This window comes from Quercus lobata, chromosome 1 (genome assembly GCF_001633185.2).
Source record: "Quercus lobata isolate SW786 chromosome 1, ValleyOak3.0 Primary Assembly, whole genome shotgun sequence".
In the NCBI taxonomy this organism is placed as follows: domain Eukaryota; kingdom Viridiplantae; phylum Streptophyta; class Magnoliopsida; order Fagales; family Fagaceae; genus Quercus; species Quercus lobata.
This window is the reverse complement of record NC_044904.1, coordinates 53,690,955-53,700,954: the sequence shown is the minus strand read 5'-3', so window position 1 is coordinate 53,700,954 and position 10,000 is coordinate 53,690,955. Positions and strand designations below refer to the sequence as shown.

Here is a 10,000-nt window from a genome sequence, read left to right as displayed (position 1 = left end):
GCCAACTTCCGCCCCGCCCGAACCGGAGTTTAGGGGGGGCAACGATGCGTGACACTCAGGCAGATGTGCCCTCGGCCGAATGGCTTCGGGCGCAACTTGCGTTCAAAAACTCGATGATTCGCGGGATTCTGCAATTCACACCAAGTATTACATTTCGCTACGTTCTTCATCGATGCGAGAGCCTAGATATCCGTTGTCGAGAGTCGTTTTGAATAATTCATAAGACGCCGACGCCGGGGGCGCACCGTGTCCAGGGCCTCCGGCATGGCTCTCTTGGTTCGATTTCCTTGGCACGTTCCGCGACGGGGTTCGGTTTGCTGGCAGGAGACGCGAGGTCCCCGCCCGCAGAGGGGGCGAGGGGGCGACGAGGGCCCCTCACCCCCCGTCGGTTGTAACCAATTCGTGGGTCGTTCTGCTGTGCAGGTTTCGACAATGATCCTTCCGCAGGTTCACCTACGGAAACCTTGTTACGACTTCTCCTTCCTCTAAATGATAAGGTTCAGTGGACTTCTCGCGACATCGCCGGCAGCGAACCACCCACGTCGCCGCGATCCGAACACTTCACCGGACCATTCAATCGGTAGGAGCGACGTCGCGAGAAGTCCACCTCTGCAAGTATCCTAAGCATCATTTCATGCATGGGTGGCAGCCACCTAAATTGCTTGCTGCTGCTAACTTTCTCTTTGCCCTTTGACATTACTACATATGAAAATAGTATAGTGAGAGTAGTATTTAAAAATGAGAGTAGCATTTAGTAATTACGCTCGGAACATGAACAACAAATCAAACACACATACAACCATGCTTATAAATATGCACAACAGAATGAAACATGCTAACACTGGAAATAACAATGTAATACCATTAAATAACAATGTAATGCTAAAAATACTTTTTCATTACACCACCAAAAGTCTATAGTAAATACATTGTCTTTACAAAAAACAGAAAGAAAAAACACATTATAATCATAGAAATCTAAATAAAGTACTACTCTCCACTCCTGGTATAATCAGACCACATAGCTTGGCATATCTCATCTCTCTTAGCATTCCACGATCTACTGTCTTCAACGGACTCCCGACGTGATTGTGTTTCTTGTTGGTGGTCACTAAACTCTACTTGGTTCATTGCATCTTCCATAATATGGTCATTTGGTTCAACCCCCATAATGTGATTATGAACCACACAACATGCTAACACTACTTTCACCTGGGTTGGGAAAGACCAAAATGGTTCTGCATCCAACACTTGAAAACGTTTCTTCAACACTCCAAACCCTCGCTCAATGGTAGTTCTCAATGAAGAGTATCGGAGGTTGAACAATTCTTGCTCATTCTCAAGAGGACGATCACTAAACTCTTTCAAGTGATATCGCACACTCCGATAAGGTGGCAATATTCCATTTTTATTACCATACCCAGCATCACCAAGATAATATTTACCTACATATATTAAAAAATAAAACCAAATCACTACTATGCTTAGGAAAATGCACAATATTTATTAAACTAATAAACCAAAAAGGTGAAGTAATCGTATAATACCATTGGGAATTAAAAACCCCCCTGGCCTAGCAAATGCATCATTTAACACACGTGAATCATATGCACTGCCTTCACATCCAGCCAATACATAAGTGAACTTTAATTCAAAACTAATGGCAGCTAACACATTTTGAGTACAAAGGGAAATTTGGCGTGTCCTTGTTGTCATAATTAAACTACTCATTGCAGGTTACGAAATGGATATAAGATATGTTATATGGGACATCGTCGTTTTTTGGCCTTAGACCACAAATGGTGTAATAAGAAGTCACAATTTAATGGTAAAAAAGAAAGGGTCCTAATTACAATCTGTTGAGGTCTAAAAAATATCACAGTGCCCAAGCCCAAAGAAGTGAGCCAAGCCCAAAAGAAAATAAGCCAAGCCCAAGGAAGCAGGTGCAAGGGGACCACGAAAGAGAAGAAATGGCAGGCCCAAGAGGCTTGAAGCCCAAAGAAAAAAGAAGAAGCATCAAGAAGGAAAAGAAACCCACGGCAAGAGATTAAAGAAAAATGGCCAGGATCCTCAGCAACCACCAAGAGGCGCGGATCATTCCAGGTGCATAAGCACAGTCAAAGGAAGATTAAGACAGTTCGAAAGAAAAGGACAAGAAAAGAAAATAAGAAACAAAGTAGAAGCCACAAGCACCAAAAGACCCAGCAAAAAAAGAGGAAATAACCAGCAACCTCTCATGGCGCAAGTGGGAAAGGCCTCGGGGAACCAGAATGGAGAAGTACGAAAAGGGGAATGGCAACGGACGACTCTCAAATCGACAGAATAGGATTCCGCCCGGATGGGAAAAAAGGCAAAAAAGGGAGAACTGCCAAACGGTGAGATCGAGAAAGGCATGACCTCAGCACATCTCAAAATATGTAACCAGCCATGGACTTTCAAAGGAATCAAAGCTGAAAAGAAGGGAAAAGTGAAAAACAGGGAATATAACTTGTTGAGTGATGGGCACGATACATGCTCTGTTAACCATAAGACAAAACAGGGGAACCAATGGTTCCCCTGGGATTCCAGAATATCACTATAAAAGGAGGGAAAGGTTATGAAGAAAGGCAGAAGATTTTTGAGAGGTGAAAAACTATCGATAAAATTCTGTAAAAGAAGAGAAAACTGAGGGAAAGTTAATAACATTGCTTCCCGGTATCCTGTAAAAGCCACTATTGCACATACTCGGATTCAAAAAGAATCAAACTTTGCAAGTCTTGAAGGTTGGAATAGCCATTCAAGACTATAATTTTTGAGCTTGCTTGAACCTTGTATCACATCTTAGTGAGCATACTGTAGCCATAACAAAGAAAATCTTAATGAAATATGTCTCACTGATTTAAGGATCTTTATAACATTATTTTGTGCTCTTTTGTTGATTTTGTTCTCTGCATTTACCTTGCTGTTTTGATATGTCTTTCAATACGAATATCCTTGCTTGTCATTTTACGTGTATTGTAGGAAGCATGCCCTGTGCATTACTTGATTCTTAAACAGCCTGTTAGCTGCGGTGAATCAAAGCCCGGTCCATCAAACCACAACTTATTAGGCCCGGGATCCTTGGGCCTGAGTGTCACAAAAAAACAGACACTCTTACACAATCTATGCAAAAGAATACAAAACTTTGGTCCTAGTTACATTCTACCAAAATTAAAAGACAAAACACTAATCTACCTATCCAAAAATCCTAAGCTCGAGGGCTAGGTTATAGAATGGGAAGGTGTTAGGCACCTATTCTGCCCAAACAGAGTCTGGTTTTCTAGACTCTAATGACCAATATACCCTTTTTACATGATGTTGAATTATATGTTAAACACACATGACAGACACTTGACAAAAATTAATTTAAATCAATTTGCCTTATGAATGATGTCCTCTTTTAAAAAGAATATTCGGATATGTTTTATGAGTTAAAATAATAAGACTTTGTTAAAAAGAATCAGATCTATTTTGTGTAAAGTAAAAAAAGATGATTTTATCAAGAAAAATTAGATCTGTTGTTGGTAAAAAAAAAGTGAGATTTTGAAAAGAATTTGTTAGGTTCTAAAAGTTTAGAACAATTGGCAAATCGTGAATACAAACTTGTCTAGATATAGATCCTAGAGTATATAGGTTTTATTAGACAATGCTCAATGTGATTCAAGTCAAGATTCAAGTACAAGTAAGTTGCAGAAAGAAGAGTTCAGAAACTGCCTGGTTCGATCGATCGAAAGACAGGCTCAACCGATCGAAATATGGTTCTGCAGAATTTTATTTCAGCCCAAACTCTACTTAAACATATTAGGTTTCAAGTAAAACACTCCTAGTATATAAATGAAACCCTAAGCACATTTTTATAAGGTTTTTTAAAGAGAGAAGAGTGTGTCTCTTTGTATCTAGGGTTGTGTACCCAAAAGCTCTCTCATGTCTTCTACCGGTGTTATTTCTTGAAAAATCTCAAGATCCGGTATTGTAAAAGTTGCTGCCTTCTCTAGTCATCAAAGGTGCTAATGATCTAAACCCTCAAGGGTGGTCTTGGAGTCACAAACATGAGAGTTTGTGTTGCCAAACCTTTGAGTGTGATCTCAAAGTTACAAACGTGGGTGTTTGTGTTTTTGCAAAGATCAAGAAAAGAAGTAGTCTGTGGACTCGGAACTATCATGGGATCATGTTAGTAAGTTTTCTACTTGAGGTAGCAATAGGATGTTAGTAGTCTAAGTTCTATTGTACAAACTTCAAATCTTTCATAGTGAATTTGCTATTTTACCTTGAGGATAGCTAGGTTAAATCTTCCCCAGGTTTTTTACCGGTTTAGTTTTCCTGGGTCATCATATCATTGTGTTCTTTATATTTCCGCTACTTTACATGATATGATCGTTTTGTTCTAACCTAGATTTGAATAATAAACCTAAGTATTCACTGGGTTAATTGATTAGGTTAAACAATCTAGTTTTACAGGGGTCTAAAAACAAATAGAATCAAATCTGTTTTGTGTAAAGTAAAAAAAAAAAAAAAAAAGATTTTCGATTTATGAAAAACCAGATCTGTTGTTAGAAACAAATAAAAAAGGCTTTTGAAAGAGGATCCACATTCATGAGACAAATTTATTATGCATGCATCACATATTAAAAAAAAATTAAATAAAAAATTAAAAAATTAAAAAAAATTAAAAATAAAAAATAAAAAAAAACTTAACCTAACTCTTAATTCTTCCATTGAAATTTGAAAATCTGCATTTTTATAACAAAGAAAACTTTTCAAAAAAAAAAAAATCAGATTTGAAAATATAGATCCATTTGGAATCTTTATAAAAAATTTGTTAATCATTGCAGATTTTGAAGTCAAAAAGGAAGAATTGAAATAAACAATCATCTAAGGTATCTAAGCATAGCAATTGTATATTAAGAACAAGACATAATGAAACATACTAAGCATATTCATACATCAAACAAAAACAAACTAATTAAAGGAAAAAGAAAGGAAAGAAGAAGAACAGAATACCTCTTGCATGAGGGTACTCTTCTAATGAATGAATATTTTAGAAATCAAAAAATTTTATTCACCTCTTTGAGGTCTAAAATACCTTACTTACAAAAAAGAAGTTCCTAAAGCAAAAGCCTCCAGAACATCTTTAAAGGAATTGAAAAGTCAGAAGAGAAAAGCCCTTAATTCTGATTTATTTCCTCTATTTATAGAGTTTGGGATGTTGAATGAGATCTGTGGGGGGTAAAAGACTAATAGGCCCATTTCAATGTTTATACTAGGCCAAGGGGCCCAGCCCATGGAAAAAATCCTCCTTGGCCCTGGGAAAATCCTCCTCGGATGGATATAGCTGAGGGTAAACGAGATAACAGACCACCGGTAGCGAGACTCCAGATTGTTTCACAAGGCAGGGAAAGCACGAAAGTAGAGAAAGATAACAGATAGAACAAAAGCGTCTAAGGGAAGGCTGCCTTTATTGCATTCAGTGCCTTATGCCTGACATAACCATATTTTTATGTCCTTACAACCACTCCCAACAACTGGAGGTAGGGGCTAATGGGACAAGTACCTACCCTAGGGACCCCAATTAGGAGGAGGAAAACGACTATAAAAAGGGGAGTAAAGAGAAACAAAGAAAAAAAGAGAAGGGGGGGAGAGACCCCCAACACGCACGAAGCACCAGAAAAAGCTCCTCGGATCATGCTGAAGACCCATTCTCTTTGTTAAACTCGGCCCATGCGGAGTACCTTGGTGGTCGTTATTCACACACCAAAGCCAAGCTCTTTAACCCACTCTCTACAAATTCGTTGTATTGGACTCACTGGTCTAAGGTTCCATGCATCTTGGACAAGGCCTGAAAGGATCGTGTCCTTACAATTGGCGCCATCTGTGGGAAGAGCTTGTGCGTTAGCAAGTGCAACGACCAAGCACGGTGGGGTCAAGCTCCAGCCACCAGGAGTCCATTAGAAAGACCGTTGTGGCGGTGGTACAAGCTGCACGAAAGCCCCCCCTTTATTTCCTAAAAACATCGTCGTTGTCGTCACTCAGCCTCCACTCAGGCCCATACTTCGAAGCGTTGATTACGCGAGAAGGGCTGTTCAGTGAAACGGGGTCCTAAGGGCTTCTTACGCCAGACATGTGCCTCGGACACCCGACAAGGGGCTAACTCTCGAGGGCCTAACTCTCGAGGGCCTAGTAGTCCAGTCCGCTGAATCCCCTACAGAGAAAGAAGCTAAAAGACTAAGTGCTAGACAGAACCAAGGCCATGCATGGTCCTCGGACTCAAGCTTATGGGGAAACTAGACACTCTGAAAACAAAGCCAAAGTGCTAGACAGAACCAAGGCCTTGCATGGTCCTCGGACTCAAGCCTATGGGGAAACTAGACACTCTGAAAACAAAGCCTAAGTGCTAAACAGAACCAAGGCCTTGCATGGTCCTCGGACTCAAGCTTATGGGGAAACTAGATACTCTGAAAACAAAGCCTAAGTGCAAGACAGAACCAAGGCCTTGCATAGTCCTCGGACTCAAGCCTATGGGGAAACTAGACACTCTGTAAACAAAGCCTCAATGCTAGACAGAACCAAGGCCATGCATGGTCCTCGGACTCAAGCCTATGGGGAAACTAGACACTCTGAAAATAAAGCCTAAGTGCAAGACAGAACCAAGGCCTTGCATGGTCCTCGGACTCAAGCCTATGGGGAAACTAGACACTCTGTAAACAAAGCCTAAGTGCTAGATAGAGCCAAGGCCTTGCATGGTCCTCAGACTCAAGCCTATGCGGAAACTAGACACTCTGAAAACAAAGCCTAAATGCTAGACAGAACCAAGGCCTTGCATGGTCCTCAGTCTCAAGCCTATGGGGAAACTGGACACTCTGTAAACAAAGCTAAAGGCTAGACAGAACCAAGACCTTGCATGGTCCTCGGACTCCAACCTATAGGGAAACTAGACACTCTGAAAACAAAGCCTAACTGCTAGACAGAACCAAGGCCTTGCATGGTCCTCGGACTCAAGCCTATGGGGAAACTAGACACTTTGTAAACAAAGCTAAAGGCTAGACAGAACCAAGGCCTTGCATGGTCCTCGGACTCAAGCCTATGCGGAAATTAGACACTTTGAAAACAAAGCCTAAGTGCTAGACAGAACCAAGGCCTTGCATGGTCCTCTGAATCAAGCCTATGGGGAAACTTGACACTGAAAACAAAGCCTAAGTGTTAGACAGGACCAAGGCGTTGTATGGTCCTCAGACTCAAGCCTATGGGGAAACTAGACACTCTGAAAACAATGCCTAAGTGCTAGACAGAACCAAGGTCTTTCATGGTCCTCGGACTCAAGCCTATGGGGAAACTGGACACTGTGAAAACAAAGCTAGAGGTTAGACAGAACCAAGGCCTTGCATGGTCCTCGGACTCAAGCCTTTGGGGAAACTACACACTCTGAAAACAAAGCCTAAGTGCTAGACAGAACCAAGGCTTTGCATGGTCCTCGGACTCAAGCCTCTAGGGAAACTAGACGCTCTGAAAACAAAGCTAGAGGCTAGACAGAACCAAGGCCTTGCATAGTCCTCGGACTCAAGCCTATGGGGAAACTAGACGCTCTGAAAACAAAGCTAGAGGCTAAACAGAACCAAGGCCTTGCCTTGTCCTTGGCTGTATGCCCTGGCCTTGGCTGCGTGCCTTGGCCTTGGCAGCATGCCTTATCTTTGGCTGCATGCCATGGCCTTGGTTGCGTGCCTTGGCCTTGGCAGCATGCCTTGTCCTTGGCTGCATGCCATGGCCTTGGCTGCGTACCTTGGCCTTGGCTGCGTACCTTGGCCTTGGCTGCGTGCCATGGGGGGCTGCTGCCTTGGCCTTCGCTGCTGTAATGCCTTGGCTGCGTGCCATGACCTTGGCTGCATGCCTTGGCCTTGGCAGCATGCCTTGGGGGGCTGCATGCCTTGGCCTTGGCTGCGTGCCATGGGGGGCTGCTGCCTTGGCCTTCACTGCTGCATTGCCTTTGCTGCGTGCCTTGGCCTTGGCAACATCCCTTGTCCTTGGCTGCATGCCATGGGGGGCTGCCTTGGCCTTGGCCTTGGCTGCATGCCTTGGCCTTGGCAGCGTGCCATGCGGGCTGCCTTGGCCTTGGTTGCATGCCTTGTCCCTTGGCTGCATGCCATGGCCTTAGCTGCGTGTCTTGGCCTTGGCAGCATGCCTTGGCCTTGGCTGCGTGCCATGGGGGGCTGCTGCCGTGTCTTGGCCTTGGCAATATGCCTTGTCCTTTGGCTGCGGCTGCCTTGGCCTTGGCAGCATGCCATGGCCTTGGCTGCGTGCCTTGGCCTTGGCAGCATGCCATGGCCTTGGCTGCGTGCCTTGGCCTTGGCAGCATGCCATGGCCTTGGCCTTGGCAGCATGCCTTGGCCTTGGCTGCGTGCCATGGAGGGCTGTTGCCTTGGCCTTCACTGCTGCATGGCCTTCGCTGCCTTGCCCACAAATTTTGAGTGATTTCCCAAAAAATGAGGGTTTTTTGGAAAAGGAGGTTATTTGCCCCAAAGAGGCAGGCGTTGGGCATGGCATGGTGCCCAGGGGCATCCCCGCATGCACGCCACGCCGCATCGCCCCTCATCGTCCCGCACTCCGGCAAAATTGACTCGTGCCTTTTCCCCTTTTTGTGTTCCTAAATTCAGTCCATGATTTTAGAGGACGTTTCCAACAAGCGGTTCGGCGTTCCGAGCAGTTTTGAATTTTTTATGATTTTTCCTATTTTCTGGATTCCGAAAATCATAAAAAAAAAATAAAATATGTTGAATCTGGCCACCAAATTTTGATAGGTTAAAGGTTAGATTTTTCTTAGCATGTGTACAAAAAATCAAGGCAAGACTCCAATAATTGCTCCAAAAAAGACCCATTATTCCTCCTCAACAAATCAATGTTTCCTCGCGCTAAAGAGGATTTTTTCTCAAGCGCTCTTTAGGGGGGGAAGAGTAGGTGGTGTCCGAAGAGGCTATCTAGGCTTGGAAGCAGTAGCCCCCCCAAGTGCTGCCATGGCCTTGTAGGGGTCCTAAGGGCATGCCACAGCCTTGGCATCCCACCCATGGGGCATGCCACGCCCTCGCCGTGCTGCCACTGCCCCTCAGGCAGCGTGCATGCTAGGGCCTTGCTGCCTGCACCCAAGGGCACCCCAGCGTGCCCACGTAAGCATGCCATGGCCTTGGCTGCGTGCCTTGGCCTTAACTACTGCCAGCCCGTGGGGGCTGCCATGGCCTTGGCCTTGGCAGCATGCACGCAAGCAAGCATGCCTTGGCCTTCACTACCTACCCAAGGGGGCTGCCTTGGCCTTGGCTGCTGCATGCCCCGGCCTTAGCAGCATGCCCATAGGGGGCTACCTTGGTCTTGGCTGCATGCCTTGGCCTTGGCCTTGGATGCATGCTTTGGCCTTGGCCACATATTTGGAGTGATTTCCTAAAAATGAGGGTTTTTTGGAAAATGAGGTTATTTCCCCCGATGAGGCAAGCAGTGGGCATCCCAGGGGCATGCCCGCGTGCACGCCGTGCCGTATCGTCCCGCACTCCGAAAAAATAGGCTCGTGCCTTTTTCCATTTTTGTGTCCCTAAATTCATTCCATGATTTTAGAGGAGGATTCCAGCAAACGGTTCGCCGTTCTGAGCGTTTTGAATTTTTTATGATTTTTGCCATTTTTCGGCTTCCTAAAATCATAAAAAATAAAATATGTTGAATCTAGCCTCCAAATTTTGACAGGTTGAAGGTTGGATTTTTCTTAGCATGTGTACAAAAAATCAGGGCAAGACTCCAGGAATTGCTCCAAAAATGACCCATTATTCCTCCTCAATAAATCAATGTTTCCTCGTGCCAGAGCTGATTTTTTCCTAAGGGCTCTTTATGGGGGATGAGGTATTCGGCAATGCACAGGGGCGACCCCTCTTGATCTTGGCCACGGGTAGGCATGCTCATGACGACCCCTCAGGCACCCAACCTCGCGTGCTCCGTGGCGCGAGGTGGGCCC

At 44.4% G+C, this 10,000-nt stretch overlaps 1 long non-coding RNA gene and 1 other non-coding gene across 2 annotated transcripts in view; one reads left to right on the top strand and one right to left on the bottom strand.

The window, feature by feature from the left end:
* The window catches only part of LOC115992461, an 18,934-nt gene that overhangs the window by 4,971 nt on the left and 3,963 nt on the right, over positions 1-10,000 (top strand). The gene's annotated exons all lie outside the window — the stretch shown is intronic.
* LOC115956309 lies at positions 50-205 on the bottom strand. The gene has a single exon (XR_004084293.1). It is a non-coding gene; the product is annotated as a 5.8S ribosomal RNA (ribosomal RNA).